At 46.5% G+C, this 18,265-nt stretch overlaps 21 non-coding genes across 21 annotated transcripts; all 21 read right to left on the bottom strand.

Moving 5' to 3' along the window:
- Positions 1-806: 806 nt before the first annotated feature.
- Positions 807-879, bottom strand: trnar-acg (transfer RNA arginine (anticodon ACG)). The gene has a single exon. It is a non-coding gene; the product is annotated as a tRNA-Arg (tRNA).
- Positions 880-1,895: 1,016 nt separating this feature from the next.
- On the bottom strand, positions 1,896-1,968 carry trnar-acg (transfer RNA arginine (anticodon ACG)). The gene has a single exon. It is a non-coding gene; the product is annotated as a tRNA-Arg (tRNA).
- A 339-nt stretch (positions 1,969-2,307) lies between these two features.
- On the bottom strand, positions 2,308-2,395 carry trnay-gua (transfer RNA tyrosine (anticodon GUA)). Its single transcript is given in 2 exon segments — positions 2,308-2,343; positions 2,359-2,395. It is a non-coding gene; the product is annotated as a tRNA-Tyr (tRNA).
- Positions 2,396-2,519: 124 nt separating this feature from the next.
- trnae-uuc (transfer RNA glutamic acid (anticodon UUC)) lies at positions 2,520-2,591 on the bottom strand. Its single transcript has one exon. It is a non-coding gene; the product is annotated as a tRNA-Glu (tRNA).
- Positions 2,592-4,263: 1,672 nt separating this feature from the next.
- On the bottom strand, positions 4,264-4,336 carry trnar-acg (transfer RNA arginine (anticodon ACG)). The gene has a single exon. It is a non-coding gene; the product is annotated as a tRNA-Arg (tRNA).
- A 348-nt stretch (positions 4,337-4,684) lies between these two features.
- On the bottom strand, positions 4,685-4,772 carry trnay-gua (transfer RNA tyrosine (anticodon GUA)). Its single transcript is given in 2 exon segments — positions 4,685-4,720; positions 4,736-4,772. It is a non-coding gene; the product is annotated as a tRNA-Tyr (tRNA).
- Positions 4,773-6,263: 1,491 nt separating this feature from the next.
- trnar-acg (transfer RNA arginine (anticodon ACG)) lies at positions 6,264-6,336 on the bottom strand. Its single transcript has one exon. It is a non-coding gene; the product is annotated as a tRNA-Arg (tRNA).
- Positions 6,337-6,683: 347 nt separating this feature from the next.
- On the bottom strand, positions 6,684-6,771 carry trnay-gua (transfer RNA tyrosine (anticodon GUA)). Its single transcript is given in 2 exon segments — positions 6,684-6,719; positions 6,735-6,771. It is a non-coding gene; the product is annotated as a tRNA-Tyr (tRNA).
- A 124-nt stretch (positions 6,772-6,895) lies between these two features.
- trnae-uuc (transfer RNA glutamic acid (anticodon UUC)) lies at positions 6,896-6,967 on the bottom strand. The gene has a single exon. It is a non-coding gene; the product is annotated as a tRNA-Glu (tRNA).
- Positions 6,968-7,988: 1,021 nt separating this feature from the next.
- On the bottom strand, positions 7,989-8,061 carry trnar-acg (transfer RNA arginine (anticodon ACG)). Its single transcript has one exon. It is a non-coding gene; the product is annotated as a tRNA-Arg (tRNA).
- Positions 8,062-9,131: 1,070 nt separating this feature from the next.
- trnar-acg (transfer RNA arginine (anticodon ACG)) lies at positions 9,132-9,204 on the bottom strand. Its single transcript has one exon. It is a non-coding gene; the product is annotated as a tRNA-Arg (tRNA).
- A 372-nt stretch (positions 9,205-9,576) lies between these two features.
- On the bottom strand, positions 9,577-9,664 carry trnay-gua (transfer RNA tyrosine (anticodon GUA)). The gene is given in 2 exon segments: positions 9,577-9,612; positions 9,628-9,664. It is a non-coding gene; the product is annotated as a tRNA-Tyr (tRNA).
- Positions 9,665-11,140: 1,476 nt separating this feature from the next.
- On the bottom strand, positions 11,141-11,213 carry trnar-acg (transfer RNA arginine (anticodon ACG)). The gene has a single exon. It is a non-coding gene; the product is annotated as a tRNA-Arg (tRNA).
- A 363-nt stretch (positions 11,214-11,576) lies between these two features.
- Positions 11,577-11,664, bottom strand: trnay-gua (transfer RNA tyrosine (anticodon GUA)). The gene is given in 2 exon segments: positions 11,577-11,612; positions 11,628-11,664. It is a non-coding gene; the product is annotated as a tRNA-Tyr (tRNA).
- A 124-nt stretch (positions 11,665-11,788) lies between these two features.
- On the bottom strand, positions 11,789-11,860 carry trnae-uuc (transfer RNA glutamic acid (anticodon UUC)). The gene has a single exon. It is a non-coding gene; the product is annotated as a tRNA-Glu (tRNA).
- Positions 11,861-13,084: 1,224 nt separating this feature from the next.
- On the bottom strand, positions 13,085-13,157 carry trnar-acg (transfer RNA arginine (anticodon ACG)). The gene has a single exon. It is a non-coding gene; the product is annotated as a tRNA-Arg (tRNA).
- Positions 13,158-13,529: 372 nt separating this feature from the next.
- Positions 13,530-13,617, bottom strand: trnay-gua (transfer RNA tyrosine (anticodon GUA)). The gene is given in 2 exon segments: positions 13,530-13,565; positions 13,581-13,617. It is a non-coding gene; the product is annotated as a tRNA-Tyr (tRNA).
- Positions 13,618-15,093: 1,476 nt separating this feature from the next.
- Positions 15,094-15,166, bottom strand: trnar-acg (transfer RNA arginine (anticodon ACG)). The gene has a single exon. It is a non-coding gene; the product is annotated as a tRNA-Arg (tRNA).
- A 363-nt stretch (positions 15,167-15,529) lies between these two features.
- trnay-gua (transfer RNA tyrosine (anticodon GUA)) lies at positions 15,530-15,617 on the bottom strand. Its single transcript is given in 2 exon segments — positions 15,530-15,565; positions 15,581-15,617. It is a non-coding gene; the product is annotated as a tRNA-Tyr (tRNA).
- Positions 15,618-15,741: 124 nt separating this feature from the next.
- trnae-uuc (transfer RNA glutamic acid (anticodon UUC)) lies at positions 15,742-15,813 on the bottom strand. The gene has a single exon. It is a non-coding gene; the product is annotated as a tRNA-Glu (tRNA).
- Positions 15,814-17,037: 1,224 nt separating this feature from the next.
- On the bottom strand, positions 17,038-17,110 carry trnar-acg (transfer RNA arginine (anticodon ACG)). The gene has a single exon. It is a non-coding gene; the product is annotated as a tRNA-Arg (tRNA).
- Between the last annotated feature and the right edge of the window lie 1,155 nt (positions 17,111-18,265).

Raw genomic sequence — 18,265 nt, forward strand, 5'->3', positions numbered from 1 at the left:
GGTTCAGTGTATTTGGGCAGATTCCTGTGATTGCAGAATTGATTCCTCAAACTGGTAATTAAGCTCTTGTCCAAGTGAAAATACTCGTGTCATCCATTTGAAAACACACACGGCAACCTTTATCTAGAGGAAAAACTGGAGTCAACCCCTGGCTGCGTACGAGAAAACCAGGAATCCTAACTGCTAGACCATATGGGAACTGGCCAGCTTTAACTGGCCACAAGCTTGTGGGCCACTTTCCATAAATGTGGCCAGTGTGGGCGCAGGGTTTTGTAGTGGCCTGTTGCTTTTGGTGTGTGACTGTAACAATGTGATAATAATTTGGCAATACAAGAATCATCCGAAGGGACGGTTTCTGTCAAGGTACAAAACTGACATGTTGTGAGGTTAATAATGAAAGTGAGACCAATTTTTAATCCGCAAAATTGCTGATTATTCGCTCGTTCAGTTTAATGCAGATTACAAATTATTCTCAATGTCCAGGTGGCAATTAGTGATAAGGCTTCAAAATGGCAAGCCTGTGACATCAAAACCACATGGCATTGCACCCTTCAAAGTAGTAAAGCGGTTACAGAGTAGCGATGAAATTGTTCTTTCTAGAATCAACTGGCCCACCAGCCTGCATTTTGTGAGACGAATGGCAATACCAAAGCATGTCCGTGTCTCCCCTAGACATCGGAATGGGTGTGCAGAATGTGCCTTTTTTTGAAAAAAATAGAAGAATGCCTAGAGAGTTGCCTTTTCTTTTGGACTTTGGAGAAAAAAAACACAACAACAAAATAAGCCGGAGAAAAAAAAGCACAGAGCGAGCCAGCCAGGAGTCGAACCTAGAATCTTCTGATCCGTAGTCAGACGCGTTATCCATTGCGCCACTGGCCCACCATTAGTAAAGACCCCCGATTGTTACAGACTTGTTGGTTTTCGATGTGACGGTGGCAAGCATTGATGTCTGCTCATTCTCACCTTGTTATCAGGAGAACAGACTACCAGCCCTCCAGCCCTCCAGCCCACCAGCCCACCAGCCCACCAGCCCACCAGCCCACCAGCCCACCAGCCCACCAGCCCTCCTGCCCACCAGCCCACGAGCCCACCAGCCCATATGGGAACTGGCCAGCTTTAACTGGCCACAAGCTTGTGGGCCACTTTCCATAAATGTGGCCAGTGTGGGCGCAGGGTTTTGTAGTGGCCTGTTGCTTTTGGTGTGTGACTGTAACAATGTGATAATAATTTGGCAATACAAGAATCATCCGAAGGGACGGTTTACTGAAATATATAGTGTTGCATGCATTCAAGGGACATGTTTGTTGACTCACACATGGTTCAGTTTTTTGGCCAGAATCCTGTGATTGCTGAATTTATACCTCGAACTGGTAATTAAGGTCTTGTCCAGGTGAAAATACTTGTGTCATGCATCTGAAAACACACATGGCAACCGTTATCTAGAGGAAAAACTGCCTATCGTCGGTCTGTCAAGGTACAAAACTGACATGTTGTGAGGTTAATAATGAAAGTGAGACCAATTTTTAATATGCTGATTATTCGCTCGTTCAGTTTAATGCAGATTACAAATTATTCTCAATGTCCAGGTGGCAATTAGTGATAAGGCTTCAAAATGGCAAGCCTGTGACATCAAAACCACATGGCATTGCACCCTTCAAAGTAGTAAAGCGGTTACAGAGTAGCGATGAAATTGTTCATTCTAGAATCAACTGGCCCACCAGCCTGCATTTTGTGAGACTGCATGTCCGTGTCTCCCCTAGACATCGGAATGGGTGTGCAGAATGTGCCTTTTTTTGGAAAAAATAGAAGAATGCCTAGAGAGTTGCCTTTTCTTTTGGACTTTGGAGAAAAAAAAACACAACAACAAAATAAGCCGGAGAAAAACAAGCACAGAGCGAGCCAGCCAGGAGTCGAACCTAGAATCTTCTGATCCGTAGTCAGACGCGTTATCCATTGCGCCACTGGCCCACCAAAAGTAAAGACCCCCGATTGTTACAGACTTGTTGGTTTTCGATGTGACGGTGGCAAGCATTGATGTCTGCTCATTCTCACCTTGTTATCAGGAGAACAGACTACCAGCCCTCCAGCCCACCAGCCCAGCAGCCCACGAGCCCTCCAGCCCACCATCCCTCACTGGTGGTCTAGCGGTTAGGATTCGGCGCTCTCACCGCCGCGGCCCGGGTTCGATTCCCGTTCAGGGAAAGCTCTTTTGCCTTCCAATTGTGGACTGCGAATTCAAGCTCTGCTGACAGATGTGAGAAAGCCAGCTCCAAGCCAAAACATTGGTGGGAACATGAAAAAAACACCTCCTTCGAGCCGGAGTTGAACCAGCGACCTAAGGATGGCCAACACTCCAACCTACAGTCCTCCGCTCTACCAGCTGAGCTATCGAAGGGGCTAAGGGCTAGTCAGAACCTCGACATATCAGGGTTCTGTAGCTCTACTGCTGGCCAAAAAGTCACTTCTGGTGCAGGAAGATTTGATGGATTTTTGAGGAGGGAAGCAAAAAGGAGCATGCATTCCCATACCGGGAGTTGAACCCGGGCCGCCTGGGTGAAAACCAGGAATCCTAACCGCTAGACCATATGGGATCTGGACACTTTAAACTGGCCATGGGCTTCTGGCGCACTTTCCATACATGTGGTCAGGGTGGGCGCAGGACCTTGTAGTGGCCTGTTGCTTTAGTTCTGTGACTGTATATATATATATATGAAATATATAGTGTTGCATGCATTCAAGGGACATGTTTGTTGACTCACACATGGTTCAGTTTTTTGGCCAGAATCCTGTGATTGCTGAATTTATACCTCGAACTGGTAATTAAGGTCTTGTCCAGGTGAAAATACTTGTGTCATGCATCTGAAAACACACATGGCAACCGTTATCTAGAGGAAAAACTGCCTATCGTCGGTCTGTCAAGGTACAAAACTGACATGTTGTGAGGTTAATAATGAAAGTGAGACCAATTTTTAATCCGCAAAATTGCTGATTATTCGCTCGTTCAGTTTAATGCAGATTACAAATTATTCTCAATGTCCAGGTGGCAATTAGTGATAAGGCTTCAAAATGGCAAGCCTGTGACATCAAAACCACATGGCATTGCACTCATTCTCACCCCACCACTGTTGCTTTAGTTCTGTGTTCTGTGACTGTAACAATGTGATAGTAATTTGGCAAAACAAGAATTATGCAAAAGGACGGTTTTCTGAATTATATAGTGTTGTATGCATTCAGGGAATCTGTTTTTTCACTCAACCCGGGGGTTCAGTGTATTTGGGCAGATTCCTGTGATTGCAGAATTGATTCCTCAAACTGGTAATTAAGCTCTTGTCCAAGTGAAAATACTTGTGTCATCCATTTGAAAACACACACGGCAACCTTTATCTAGAGGAAAAACTGGAGTCAACCCCTGGCTGCGTACAAGAAAACCAGGAATCCTAACTGCTAGACCATATGGGAACTGGCCAGCTTTAACTGGCCACAAGCTTGTGGGCCACTTTCCATAAATGTGGCCAGTGTGGGCGCAGGGTTTTGTAGTGGCCTGTTGCTTTTGGTGTGTGACTGTAACAATGTGATAATAATTTGGCAATACAAGAATCATCCGAAGGGACGGTTTACTGAAATATATAGTGTTGCATGCATTCAAGGGACATGTTTGTTGACTCACACAAGGTTCAGTTTTTTGGCCAGAATCCTGTGATTGCTGAATTTATACCTCGAACTGGTAATTAAGGTCTTGTCCAGGTGAAAATACTTGTGTCATGCATCTGAAAACACACATGGCAACCGTTATCTAGAGGAAAAACTGCCTATCGTCGGTCTGTCAAGGTACAAAACTGACATGTTGTGAGGTTAATAATGAAAGTGAGACCAATTTTTAATATGCTGATTATTCGCTCGTTCAGTTTAATGCAGATTACAAATTATTCTCAATGTCCAGGTGGCAATTAGTGATAAGGCTTCAAAATGGCAAGCCTGTGACATCAAAACCACATGGCATTGCACCCTTCAAAGTAGTAAAGCGGTTACAGAGTAGCGATGAAATTGTTCATTCTAGAATCAACTGGCCCACCAGCCTGCATTTTGTGAGACGAATGGCAATACCAAAGCATGTCCGTGTCTCCCCTAGACATCGGAATGGGTGTGCAGAATGTGCCTTTTTTTGGAAAAAATAGAAGAATGCCTAGAGAGTTGCCTTTTCTTTTGGACTTTGGAGAAAAAAAACACAACAACAAAATAAGCCGGAGAAAAACAAGCACAGAGCGAGCCAGCCAGGAGTCGAACCTAGAATCTTCTGATCCGTAGTCAGACGCGTTATCCATTGCGCCACTGGCCCACCAAAAGTAAAGACCCCCGATTGTTACAGACTTGTTGGTTTTCGATGTGACGGTGGCAAGCATTGATGTCTGCTCATTCTCACCTTGTTATCAGGAGAACAGACTACCAGCCCTCCAGCCCTCCAGCCCACCAGCCCAGCAGCCCACGAGCCCTCCAGCCCACCATCCCTCCCTGGTGGTCTAGTGGTTAGGATTCGGCGCTCTCACCGCCGCGGCCCGGGTTCGATTCCCGGTCAGGGAAAGCTCTTTTGCCTTCCAATTGTGGACTGCGAATTCAAGCTCTGCTGACAGATGTGAGAAAGCCAGCTCCAAGCCAAAACATTGGTGGGAACATGAAAAAAAACACCTCCTTCGAGCCGGAGTTGAACCAGCGACCTAAGGATGGCCAACACTCCAACCTACAGTCCTCCGCTCTACCAGCTGAGCTATCGAAGGGGCTAAGGGCTAGTCAGAACCTCGACATATCAGGGTTCTGTAGCTCTACTGCTGGCCAAAAAGTCACTTCTGGTGCAGGAAGATTTGCTGGATCAGAACCTCGACATATCAGGGTTCTGTAGCTCTACTGCTGGCCAAAAAGTCACTTCTGGTGCAGGAAGATTTGCTGGATTTTTGAGGAGGGAAGCAAAAAGGAGCATGCATTCCCATACCGGGAGTTGAACCCGGGCCGCCTGGGAGAAAACCAGGAATCCTAACCGCTAGACCATATGGGATTAGGACACTTTAAACTGGCCATGGGCTTCTGGCGCACTTTCCATACATGTGGTCAGTGTGGGCGAAGGACCTTGTAGTGGCCTGTTGCTTTAGTTCTGTGACTGTAACAATGTGATAGTAATTTGGCAAAACAAGAATTATGCAAAAGGACGGTTTTCTGAATTATATAGTGTTGTATGCATTCAGGGAATCTGTTTTTTCACTCAACCCGGGGGTTCAGTGTATTTGGGCAGATTCCTGTGATTGCAGAATTGATTCCTCAAACTGGTAATTAAGCTCTTGTCCAAGTGAAAATACTTGTGTCATCCATTTGAAAACACACACAGCAACCTTTATCTAGAGGAAAAACTGGAGTCAACCCCTGGCTGCGTACAAGAAAACCAGGAATCCTAACTGCTAGACCATATGGGAACTGGCCAGCTTTAACTGGCCACAAGCTTGTGGGCCACTTTCCATAAATGTGGCCAGTGTGGGCGCAGGGTTTTGTAGTGGCCTGTTGCTTTTGGTGTGTGACTGTAACAATGTGATAATAATTTGGCAATACAAGAATCATCCGAAGGGACGGTTTACTGAAATATATAGTGTTGCATGCATTCAAGGGACATGTTTGTTGACTCACACAAGGTTCAGTTTTTTGGCCAGAATCCTGTGATTGCTGAATTTATACCTCGAACTGGTAATTAAGGTCTTGTCCAGGTGAAAATACTTGTGTCATGCATCTGAAAACACACATGGCAACCGTTATCTAGAGGAAAAACTGCCTATCGTCGGTCTGTCAAGGTACAAAACTGACATGTTGTGAGGTTAATAATGAAAGTGAGACCAATTTTTAATATGCTGATTATTCGCTCGTTCAGTTTAATGCAGATTACAAATTATTCTCAATGTCCAGGTGGCAATTAGTGATAAGGCTTCAAAATGGCAAGCCTGTGACATCAAAACCACATGGCATTGCACCCTTCAAAGTAGTAAAGCGGTTACAGAGTAACGATGAAATTGTTCATTCTAGAATCAACTGGCCCACCAGCCTGCATTTTGTGAGACGAATGGCAATACCAAAGCATGTCCGTGTCTCCCCTAGACATCGGAATGGGTGTGCAGAATGTGCCTTTTTTTGGAAAAAATAGAAGAATGCCTAGAGAGTTGCCTTTTCTTTTGGACTTTGGAGAAAAAAAACACAACAACAAAATAAGCCGGAGAAAAACAAGCACAGAGCGAGCCAGCCAGGAGTCGAACCTAGAATCTTCTGATCCGTAGTCAGACGCGTTATCCATTGCGCCACTGGCCCACCAAAAGTAAAGACCCCCGATTGTTACAGACTTGTTGGTTTTCGATGTGACGGTGGCAAGCATTGATGTCTGCTCATTCTCACCTTGTTATCAGGAGAACAGACTACCAGCCCTCCAGCCCTCCAGCCCACCAGCCCAGCAGCCCACGAGCCCTCCAGCCCACCATCCCTCCCTGGTGGTCTAGTGGTTAGGATTCGGCGCTCTCACCGCCGCGGCCCGGGTTCGATTCCCGGTCAGGGAAAGCTCTTTTGCCTTCCAATTGTGGACTGCGAATTCAAGCTCTGCTGACAGATGTGAGAAAGCCAGCTCCAAGCCAAAACATTGGTGGGAACATGAAAAAAACACCTCCTTCGAGCCGGAGTTGAACCAGCGACCTAAGGATGGCCAACACTCCAACCTACAGTCCTCCGCTCTACCAGCTGAGCTATCGAAGGGGCTAAGGGCTAGTCAGAACCTCGACATATCAGGGTTCTGTAGCTCTACTGCTGGCCAAAAAGTCACTTCTGGTGCAGGAAGATTTGCTGGATTTTTGAGGAGGGAAGCAAAAAGGAGCATGCATTCCCATACCGGGAGTTGAACCCGGGCCGCCTGGGTGAAAACCAGGAATCCTAACCGCTAGACCATATGGGATCTGGACACTTTAAACTGGCCATGGGCTTCTGGCGCACTTTCCATACATGTGGTCAGCGTGGGCGCAGGACCTTGTAGTGGCCTGTTGCTTTAGTTCTGTGACTGTAACAATGTGATAATAATTTGGCAAAACAAGAATTATCCAAAAGGACGGTTTTCTGAATTATATAGTGTTGTATGCATTCAGGGAATCTGTTTTTTCACTCAACCCGGGGGTTCAGTGTATTTGGGCAGATTCCTGTGATTGCAGAATTGATTCCTCAAACTGGTAATTAAGCTCTTGTCCAAGTGAAAATACTCGTGTCATCCATTTGAAAACACACACGGCAACCTTTATCTAGAGGAAAAACTGGAGTCAACCCCTGGCTGCGTACGAGAAAACCAGGAATCCTAACTGCTAGACCATATGGGAACTGGCCAGCTTTAACTGGCCACAAGCTTGTGGGCCACTTTCCATAAATGTGGCCAGTGTGGGCGCAGGGTTTTGTAGTGGCCTGTTGCTTTTGGTGTGTGACTGTAACAATGTGATAATAATTTGGCAATACAAGAATCATCCGAAGGGACGGTTTCTGTCAAGGTACAAAACTGACATGTTGTGAGGTTAATAATGAAAGTGAGACCAATTTTTAATCCGCAAAATTGCTGATTATTCGCTCGTTCAGTTTAATGCAGATTACAAATTATTCTCAATGTCCAGGTGGCAATTAGTGATAAGGCTTCAAAATGGCAAGCCTGTGACATCAAAACCACATGGCATTGCACCCTTCAAAGTAGTAAAGCGGTTACAGAGTAGCGATGAAATTGTTCTTTCTAGAATCAACTGGCCCACCAGCCTGCATTTTGTGAGACGAATGGCAATACCAAAGCATGTCCGTGTCTCCCCTAGACATCGGAATGGGTGTGCAGAATGTGCCTTTTTTTGAAAAAAATAGAAGAATGCCTAGAGAGTTGCCTTTTCTTTTGGACTTTGGAGAAAAAAAAACACAACAACAAAATAAGCCGGAGAAAAACAAGCACAGAGCGAGCCAGCCAGGAGTCGAACCTAGAATCTTCTGATCCGTAGTCAGACGCGTTATCCATTGCGCCACTGGCCCACCATTAGTAAAGACCCCCGATTGTTACAGACTTGTTGGTTTTCGATGTGACGGTGGCAAGCATTGATGTCTGCTCATTCTCACCTTGTTATCAGGAGAACAGACTACCAGCCCTCCAGCCCACCAGCCCTCCAGCCCACCAGCCCTCCAGCCCACCAGCCCACCAGCCCACCAGCCCACCAGCCCACCAGCCCACCAGCCCACCAGCCCACCAGCCCTCCTGCCCACCAGCCCACGAGCCCTCCAGCCCATATGGGAACTGGCCAGCTTTAACTGGCCACAAGCTTGTGGGCCACTTTCCATAAATGTGGCCAGTGTGGGCGCAGGGTTTTGTAGTGGCCTGTTGCTTTTGGTGTGTGACTGTAACAATGTGATAATAATTTGGCAATACAAGAATCATCCGAAGGGACGGTTTACTGAAATATATAGTGTTGCATGCATTCAAGGGACATGTTTGTTGACTCACACATGGTTCAGTTTTTTGGCCAGAATCCTGTGATTGCTGAATTTATACCTCGAACTGGTAATTAAGGTCTTGTCCAGGTGAAAATACTTGTGTCATGCATCTGAAAACACACATGGCAACCGTTATCTAGAGGAAAAACTGCCTATCGTCGGTCTGTCAAGGTACAAAACTGACATGTTGTGAGGTTAATAATGAAAGTGAGACCAATTTTTAATCCGCAAAATTGCTGATTATTCGCTCGTTCAGTTTAATGCAGATTACAAATTATTCTCAATGTCCAGGTGGCAATTAGTGATAAGGCTTCAAAATGGCAAGCCTGTGACATCAAAACCACATGGCATTGCACCCTTCAAAGTAGTAAAGCGGTTACAGAGTAGCGATGAAATTGTTCTTTCTAGAATCAACTGGCCCACCAGCCTGCATTTTGTGAGACGAATGGCAATACCAAAGCATGTCCGTGTCTCCCCTAGACATCGGAATGGGTGTGCAGAATGTGCCTTTTTTTGGAAAAAATAGAAGAATGCCTAGAGAGTTGCCTTTTCTTTTGGACTTTGGAGAAAAAAAACACAACAACAAAATAAGCCGGAGAAAAACAAGCACAAAGCGAGCCAGCCAGGAGTCGAACCTAGAATCTTCTGATCCGTAGTCAGACGCGTTATCCATTGCGCCACTGGCCCACCATTAGTAAAGACCCCCGATTGTTACAGACTTGTTGGTTTTCGATGTGACGGTGGCAAGCATTGATGTCTGCTCATTCTCACCTTGTTATCAGGAGAACAGACTACCAGCCCTCCAGCCCACCAGCCCACCAGCCCACGAGCCCTCCAGCCCTCCTGCCCACCAGCCCACGAGCCCTCCAGCCCACCGTCCATCCCTGGTGGTCTAGTGGTTAGGATTCGGCGCTCTCACCGCCGCGGCCCGGGTTCGATTCCCGGTCAGGGAAAGCTCTTTTGCCTTCCAATTGTGGACTGCGAATTCAAGCTCTGCTGACAGCTGTGAGAAAGCCAGCTCCAAGCCAAAACATTGGTGGGAACATGAAAAAAAACACCTCCTTCGAGCCGGAGTTGAACCAGCGACCTAAGGATGGCCAACACTCCAACCTACAGTCCTCCGCTCTACCAGCTGAGCTATCGAAGGGGCTAAGGGCTAGTCAGAACCTCGACATATCAGGGTTCTGTAGCTCTACTGCTGGCCAAAAAGTCACTTCTGGTGCAGGAAGATTTGCTGGATCAGAACCTCGACATATCAGGGTTCTGTAGCTCTACTGCTGGCCAAAAAGTCACTTCTGGTGCAGGAAGATTTGCTGGATTTTTGAGGAGGGAAGCAAAAAGGAGCATGCATTCCCATACCGGGAGTTGAACCCGGGCCGCCTGGGAGAAAACCAGGAATCCTAACCGCTAGACCATATGGGATTTGGACACTTTAAACTGGCCATGGGCTTCTGGCGCACTTTCCATACATGTGGTCAGTGTGGGCGAAGGACCTTGTAGTGGCCTGTTGCTTTAGTTCTGTGACTGTAACAATGTGATAGTAATTTGGCAAAACAAGAATTATGCAAAAGGACGGTTTTCTGAATTATATAGTGTTGTATGCATTCAGGGAATCTGTTTTTTCACTCAACCCGGGGGTTCAGTGTATTTGGGCAGATTCCTGTGATTGCAGAATTGATTCCTCAAACTGGTAATTAAGCTCTTGTCCAAGTGAAAATACTTGTGTCATCCATTTGAAAACACACACGGCAACCTTTATCTAGAGGAAAAACTGGAGTCAACCCCTGGCTGCGTACAAGAAAACCAGGAATCCTAACTGCTAGACCATATGGGAACTGGCCAGCTTTAACTGGCCACAAGCTTGTGGGCCACTTTCCATAAATGTGGCCAGTGTGGGCGCAGGGTTTTGTAGTGGCCTGTTGCTTTTGGTGTGTGACTGTAACAATGTGATAATAATTTGGCAATACAAGAATCATCCGAAGGGACGGTTTACTGAAATATATAGTGTTGCATGCATTCAAGGGACATGTTTGTTGACTCACACATGGTTCAGTTTTTTGGCCAGAATCCTGTGATTGCTGAATTTATACCTCGAACTGGTAATTAAGGTCTTGTCCAGGTGAAAATACTTGTGTCATGCATCTGAAAACACACATGGCAACCGTTATCTAGAGGAAAAACTGCCTATCGTCGGTCTGTCAAGGTACAAAACTGACATGTTGTGAGGTTAATAATGAAAGTGAGACCAATTTTTAATATGCTGATTATTCGCTCGTTCAGTTTAATGCAGATTACAAATTATTCTCAATGTCCAGGTGGCAATTAGTGATAAGGCTTCAAAATGGCAAGCCTGTGACATCAAAACCACATGGCATTGCACCCTTCAAAGTAGTAAAGCGGTTACAGAGTAGCGATGAAATTGTTCATTCTAGAATCAACTGGCCCACCAGCCTGCATTTTGTGAGACTGCATGTCCGTGTCTCCCCTAGACATCGGAATGGGTGTGCAGAATGTGCCTTTTTTTGGAAAAAATAGAAGAATGCCTAGAGAGTTGCCTTTTCTTTTGGACTTTGGAGAAAAAAAACACAACAACAAAATAAGCTGGAGAAAAACAAGCACAGAGCGAGCCAGCCAGGAGTCGAACCTAGAATCTTCTGATCCGTAGTCAGACGCGTTATCCATTGCGCCACTGGCCCACCAAAAGTAAAGACCCCCGATTGTTACAGACTTGTTGGTTTTCGATGTGACGGTGGCAAGCATTGATGTCTGCTCATTCTCACCTTGTTATCAGGAGAACAGACTACCAGCCCTCCAGCCCTCCAGCCCACCAGCCCAGCAGCCCACGAGCCCTCCAGCCCACGAGCCCTCCAGCCCACCATCCCTCCCTGGTGGTCTAGTGGTTAGAATTCGGCGTTCTCACCGCCGCGGCCCGGGTTCGATTCCCGGTCAGGGAAAGCTCTTTTGCCTTCCAATTGTGGACTGCGAATTCAAGCTCTGCTGACAGCTGTGAGAAAGCCAGCTCCAAGCCAAAACATTGGTGGGAACATGAAAAAAACACCTCCTTCGAGCCGGAGTTGAACCAGCGACCTAAGGATGGCCAACACTCCAACCTACAGTCCTCCGCTCTACCAGCTGAGCTATCGAAGGGGCTAAGGGCTAGTCAGAACCTCGACATATCAGGGTTCTGTAGCTCTACTGCTGGCCAAAAAGTCACTTCTGGTGTAGGAAGATTTGCTGGATTTTTGAGGAGGGAAGCAAAAAGGAGCATGCATTCCCATACCGGGAGTTGAACCCGGGCCGCCTGGGTGAAAACCAGGAATCCTAACCGCTAGACCATATGGGATCTGGACACTTTAAACTGGCCATGGGCTTCTGGCGCACTTTCCATACATGTGGTCAGCGTGGGCGCAGGACCTTGTAGTGGCCTGTTGCTTTAGTTCTGTGACTGTAACAATGTGATAATAATTTGGCAAAACAAGAATTATCCAAAAGGACGGTTTTCTGAATTATATAGTGTTGTATGCATTCAGGGAATCTGTTTTTTCACTCAACCCGGGGGTTCAGTGTATTTGGGCAGATTCCTGTGATTGCAGAATTGATTCCTCAAACTGGTAATTAAGCTCTTGTCCAAGTGAAAATACTCGTGTCATCCATTTGAAAACACACACGGCAACCTTTATCTAGAGGAAAAACTGGAGTCAACCCCTGGCTGCGTACGAGAAAACCAGGAATCCTAACTGCTAGACCATATGGGAACTGGCCAGCTTTAACTGGCCACAAGCTTGTGGGCCACTTTCCATAAATGTGGCCAGTGTGGGCGCAGGGTTTTGTAGTGGCCTGTTGCTTTTGGTGTGTGACTGTAACAATGTGATAATAATTTGGCAATACAAGAATCATCCGAAGGGACGGTTTACTGAAATATATAGTGTTGCATGCATTCAAGGGACATGTTTGTTGACTCACACATGGTTCAGTTTTTTGGCCAGAATCCTGTGATTGCTGAATTTATACCTCGAACTGGTAATTAAGGTCTTGTCCAGGTGAAAATACTTGTGTCATGCATCTGAAAACACACATGGCAACCGTTATCTAGAGGAAAAACTGCCTATCGTCGGTCTGTCAAGGTACAAAACTGACATGTTGTGAGGTTAATAATGAAAGTGAGACCAATTTTTAATCCGCAAAATTGCTGATTATTCGCTCGTTCAGTTTAATGCAGATTACAAATTATTCTCAATGTCCAGGTGGCAATTAGTGATAAGGCTTCAAAATGGCAAGCCTGTGACATCAAAACCACATGGCATTGCACCCTTCAAAGTAGTAAAGCGGTTACAGAGTAGCGATGAAATTGTTCTTTCTAGAATCAACTGGCCCACCAGCCTGCATTTTGTGAGACGAATGGCAATACCAAAGCATGTCCGTGTCTCCCCTAGACATCGGAATGGGTGTGCAGAATGTGCCTTTTTTTGGAAAAAATAGAAGAATGCCTAGAGAGTTGCCTTTTCTTTTGGACTTTGGAGAAAAAAAACACAACAACAAAATAAGCCGGAGAAAAACAAGCACAAAGCGAGCCAGCCAGGAGTCGAACCTAGAATCTTCTGATCCGTAGTCAGACGCGTTATCCATTGCGCCACTGGCCCACCATTAGTAAAGACCCCCGATTGTTACAGACTTGTTGGTTTTCGATGTGACGGTGGCAAGCATTGATGTCTGCTCATTCTCACCTTGTTATCAGGAGAACAGACTACCAGCCCTCCAGCCCACCAGCCCACCAGCCCACGAGCCCTCCAGCCCTCCTGCCCACCAGCCCACGAGCCCTCCAGCCCATCGTCCATCCCTGGTGGTCTAGTGGTTAGGATTCGGCGCTCTCACCGCCGCGGCCCGGGTTCGATTCCCGGTCAGGGAAAGCTCTTTTGCCTTCCAATTGTGGACTGCGAATTCAAGCTCTGCTGACAGCTGTGAGAAAGCCAGCTCCAAGCCAAAACATTGGTGGGAACATGAAAAAAAACACCTCCTTCGAGCCGGAGTTGAACCAGCGACCTAAGGATGGCCAACACTCCAACCTACAGTCCTCCGCTCTACCAGCTGAGCTATCGAAGGGGCTAAGGGCTAGTCAGAACCTCGACATATCAGGGTTCTGTAGCTCTACTGCTGGCCAAAAAGTCACTTCTGGTGCAGGAAGATTTGCTGGATCAGAACCTCGACATATCAGGGTTCTGTAGCTCTACTGCTGGCCAAAAAGTCACTTCTGGTGCAGGAAGATTTGCTGGATTTTTGAGGAGGGAAGCAAAAAGGAGCATGCATTCCCATACCGGGAGTTGAACCCGGGCCGCCTGGGAGAAAACCAGGAATCCTAACCGCTAGACCATATGGGATTTGGACACTTTAAACTGGCCATGGGCTTCTGGCGCACTTTCCATACATGTGGTCAGTGTGGGCGAAGGACCTTGTAGTGGCCTGTTGCTTTAGTTCTGTGACTGTAACAATGTGATAGTAATTTGGCAAAACAAGAATTATGCAAAAGGACGGTTTTCTGAATTATATAGTGTTGTATGCATTCAGGGAATCTGTTTTTTCACTCAACCCGGGGGTTCAGTGTATTTGGGCAGATTCCTGTGATTGCAGAATTGATTCCTCAAACTGGTAATTAAGCTCTTGTCCAAGTGAAAATACTTGTGTCATCCATTTGAAAACACACACGGCAACCTTTATCTAGAGGAAAAACTGGAGTCAACCCCTGGCTGCGTACAAGAAAACCAGGAATCCTAACTGCTAGACCATATGGGAACTGGCCAGCTTTAACTGGCCACAAGCTTGTGGGCCACTTTCCATAAATGTGGCCAGTGTGGGCGCAGGGTTTTGTAGTGGCCTGTTGCTTTTGGTGTGTGACTGTAACAATGTGATAATAATTTGGCAATACAAGAATCATCCGAAGGGACGGTTTACTGAAATATATAGTGTTGCATGCATTCAAGGGACATGTTTGTTGACTCACACATGGTTCAGTTTTTTGGCCAGAATCCTGTGATTGCTGAATTTATACCTCGAACTGGTAATTAAGGTCTTGTCCAGGTGAAAATACTTGTGTCATGCATCTGAAAACACACATGGCAACCGTTATCTAGAGGAAAAACTGCCTATCGTCGGTCTGTCAAGGTACAAAACTGACATGTTGTGAGGTTAATAATGAAAGTGAGACCAATTTTTAATATGCTGATTATTCGCTCGTTCAGTTTAATGCAGATTACAAATTATTCTCAATGTCCAGGTGGCAATTAGTGATAAGGCTTCAAAATGGCAAGCCTGTGACATCAAAACCACATGGCATTGCACCCTTCAAAGTAGTAAAGCGGTTACAGAGTAGCGATGAAATTGTTCATTCTAGAATCAACTGGCCCACCAGCCTGCATTTTGTGAGACTGCATGTCCGTGTCTCCCCTAGACATCGGAATGGGTGTGCAGAATGTGCCTTTTTTTGGAAAAAATAGAAGAATGCCTAGAGAGTTGCCTTTTCTTTTGGACTTTGGAGAAAAAAAACACAACAACAAAATAAGCTGGAGAAAAACAAGCACAGAGCGAGCCAGCCAGGAGTCGAACCTAGAATCTTCTGATCCGTAGTCAGACGCGTTATCCATTGCGCCACTGGCCCACCAAAAGTAAAGACCCCCGATTGTTACAGACTTGTTGGTTTTCGATGTGACGGTGGCAAGCATTGATGTCTGCTCATTCTCACCTTGTTATCAGGAGAACAGACTACCAGCCCTCCAGCCCTCCAGCCCACCAGCCCAGCAGCCCACGAGCCCTCCAGCCCACGAGCCCTCCAGCCCACCATCCCTCCCTGGTGGTCTAGTGGTTAGAATTCGGCGTTCTCACCGCCGCGGCCCGGGTTCGATTCCCGGTCAGGGAAAGCTCTTTTGCCTTCCAATTGTGGACTGCGAATTCAAGCTCTGCTGACAGCTGTGAGAAAGCCAGCTCCAAGCCAAAACATTGGTGGGAACATGAAAAAAACACCTCCTTCGAGCCGGAGTTGAACCAGCGACCTAAGGATGGCCAACACTCCAACCTACAGTCCTCCGCTCTACCAGCTGAGCTATCGAAGGGGCTAAGGGCTAGTCAGAACCTCGACATATCAGGGTTCTGTAGCTCTACTGCTGGCCAAAAAGTCACTTCTGGTGTAGGAAGATTTGCTGGATTTTTGAGGAGGGAAGCAAAAAGGAGCATGCATTCCCATACCGGGAGTTGAACCCGGGCCGCCTGGGTGAAAACCAGGAATCCTAACCGCTAGACCATATGGGATCTGGACACTTTAAACTGGCCATGGGCTTCTGGCGCACTTTCCATACATGTGGTCAGCGTGGGCGCAGGACCTTGTAGTGGCCTGTTGCTTTAGTTCTGTGACTGTAACAATGTGATAATAATTTGGCAAAACAAGAATTATCCAAAAGGACGGTTTTCTGAATTATATAGTGTTGTATGCATTCAGGGAATCTGTTTTTTCACTCAACCCGGGGGTTCAGTGTATTTGGGCAGATTCCTGTGATTGCAGAATTGATTCCTCAAACTGGTAATTAAGCTCTTGTCCAAGTGAAAATACTCGTGTCATCCATTTGAAAACACACACGGCAACCTTTATCTAGAGGAAAAACTGGAGTCAACCCCTGGCTGCGTACGAGAAAACCAGGAATCCTAACTGCTAGACCATATGGGAACTGGCCAGCTTTAACTGGCCACAAGCTTGTGGGCCACTTTCCATAAATGTGGCCAGTGTGGGCGCAGGGTTTTGTAGTGGCCTGTTGCTTTTGGTGTGTGACTGTAACAATGTGATAATAATTTGGCAATACAAGAATCATCCGAAGGGACGGTTTACTGAAATATATAGTGTTGCATGCATTCAAGGGACATGTTTGTTGACTCACACATGGTTCAGTTTTTTGGCCAGAATCCTGTGATTGCTGAATTTATACCTCGAACTGGTAATTAAGGTCTTGTCCAGGTGAAAATACTTGTGTCATGCATCTGAAAACACACATGGCAACCGTTATCTAGAGGAAAAACTGCCTATCGTCGGTCTGTCAAGGTACAAAACTGACATGTTGTGAGGTTAATAATGAAAGTGAGACCAATTTTTAATCCGCAAAATTGCTGATTATTCGCTCGTTCAGTTTAATGCAGATTACAAATTATTCTCAATGTCCAGGTGGCAATTAGTGATAAGGCTTCAAAATGGCAAGCCTGTGACATCAAAACCACATGGCATTGCACCCTTCAAAGTAGTAAAGCGGTTACAGAGTAGCGATGAAATTGTTCTTTCTAGAATCAACTGGCCCACCAGCCTGCATTTTGTGAGACGAATTGCAATACCAAAGCATGTCCGTGTCTCCCCTAGACATCGGAATGGGTGTGCAGAATGTGCCTTTTTTTGGAAAAAATAGAAGAATGCCTAGAGAGTTGCCTTTTCTTTTGGACTTTGGAGAAAAAAAACACAACAACAAAATAAGCCGGAGAAAAACAAGCACAGAGCGAGCCAGCCAGGAGTCGAACCTAGAATCTTCTGATCCGTAGTCAGACGCGTTATCCATTGCGCCACTGGCCCACCATTAGTAAAGACCCCCGATTGTTACAGACTTGTTGGTTTTCGATGTGACGGTGGCAAGCATTGATGTCTGCTCATTCTCACCTTGTTATCAGGAGAACAGACTACCAGCCCTCCAGCCCACCAGCCCACCAGCCCACCAGCCCACGAGCCCTCCAGCCCTCCTGCCCACCAGCCCACGAGCCCTCCAGCCCACCGTCCATCCCTGGTGGTCTAGTGGTTAGGATTCGGCGCTCTCACCGCCGCGGCCCGGGTTCGATTCCCGGTCAGGGAAAGCTCTTTTGCCTTCCAATTGTGGACTGCGAATTCAAGCTCTGCTGACAGCTGTGAGAAAGCCAGCTCCAAGCCAAAACATTGGTGGGAACATGAAAAAAAACACCTCCTTCGAGCCGGAGTTGAACCAGCGACCTAAGAATGGCCAACACTCCAACCTACAGTCCTCCGCTCTACCAGCTGAGCTATCGAAGGGGCTAAGGGCTAGTCAGAACCTCGACATATCAGGGTTCTGTAGCTCTACTGCTGGCCAAAAAGTCACTTCTGGTGCAGGAAGATTTGCTGGATCAGAACCTCGACATATCAGGGTTCTGTAGCTCTACTGCTGGCCAAAAAGTCACTTCTGGTGCAGGAAGATTTGCTGGATTTTTGAGGAGGGAAGCAAAAAGGAGCATGCATTCCCATACCGGGAGTTGAACCCGGGCCGCCTGGGAGAAAACCAGGAATCCTAACCGCTAGACCATATGGGATTTGGACACTTTAAACTGGCCATGGGCTTCTGGCGCACTTTCCATACATGTGGTCAGTGTGGGCGAAGGACCTTGTAGTGGCCTGTTGCTTTAGTTCTGTGACTGTAACAATGTGATAGTAATTTGGCAAAACAAGAATTATGCAAAAGGACGGTTTTCTGAATTATATAGTGTTGTATGCATTCAGGGAATCTGTTTTTTCACTCAACCCGGGGGTTCAGTGTATTTGGGCAGATTCCTGTGATTGCAGAATTGATTCCTCAAACTGGTAATTAAGCTCTTGTCCAAGTGAAAATACTTGTGTCATCCATTTGAAAACACACACGGCAACCTTTATCTAGAGGAAAAACTGGAGTCAACCCCTGGCTGCGTACAAGAAAACCAGGAATCCTAACTGCTAGACCATATGGGA

The sequence above is a fragment of the Carassius gibelio genome, chromosome A11, assembly GCF_023724105.1.
Source record: "Carassius gibelio isolate Cgi1373 ecotype wild population from Czech Republic chromosome A11, carGib1.2-hapl.c, whole genome shotgun sequence".
Taxonomy (NCBI): Eukaryota; Metazoa; Chordata; class Actinopteri; order Cypriniformes; family Cyprinidae; genus Carassius; species Carassius gibelio.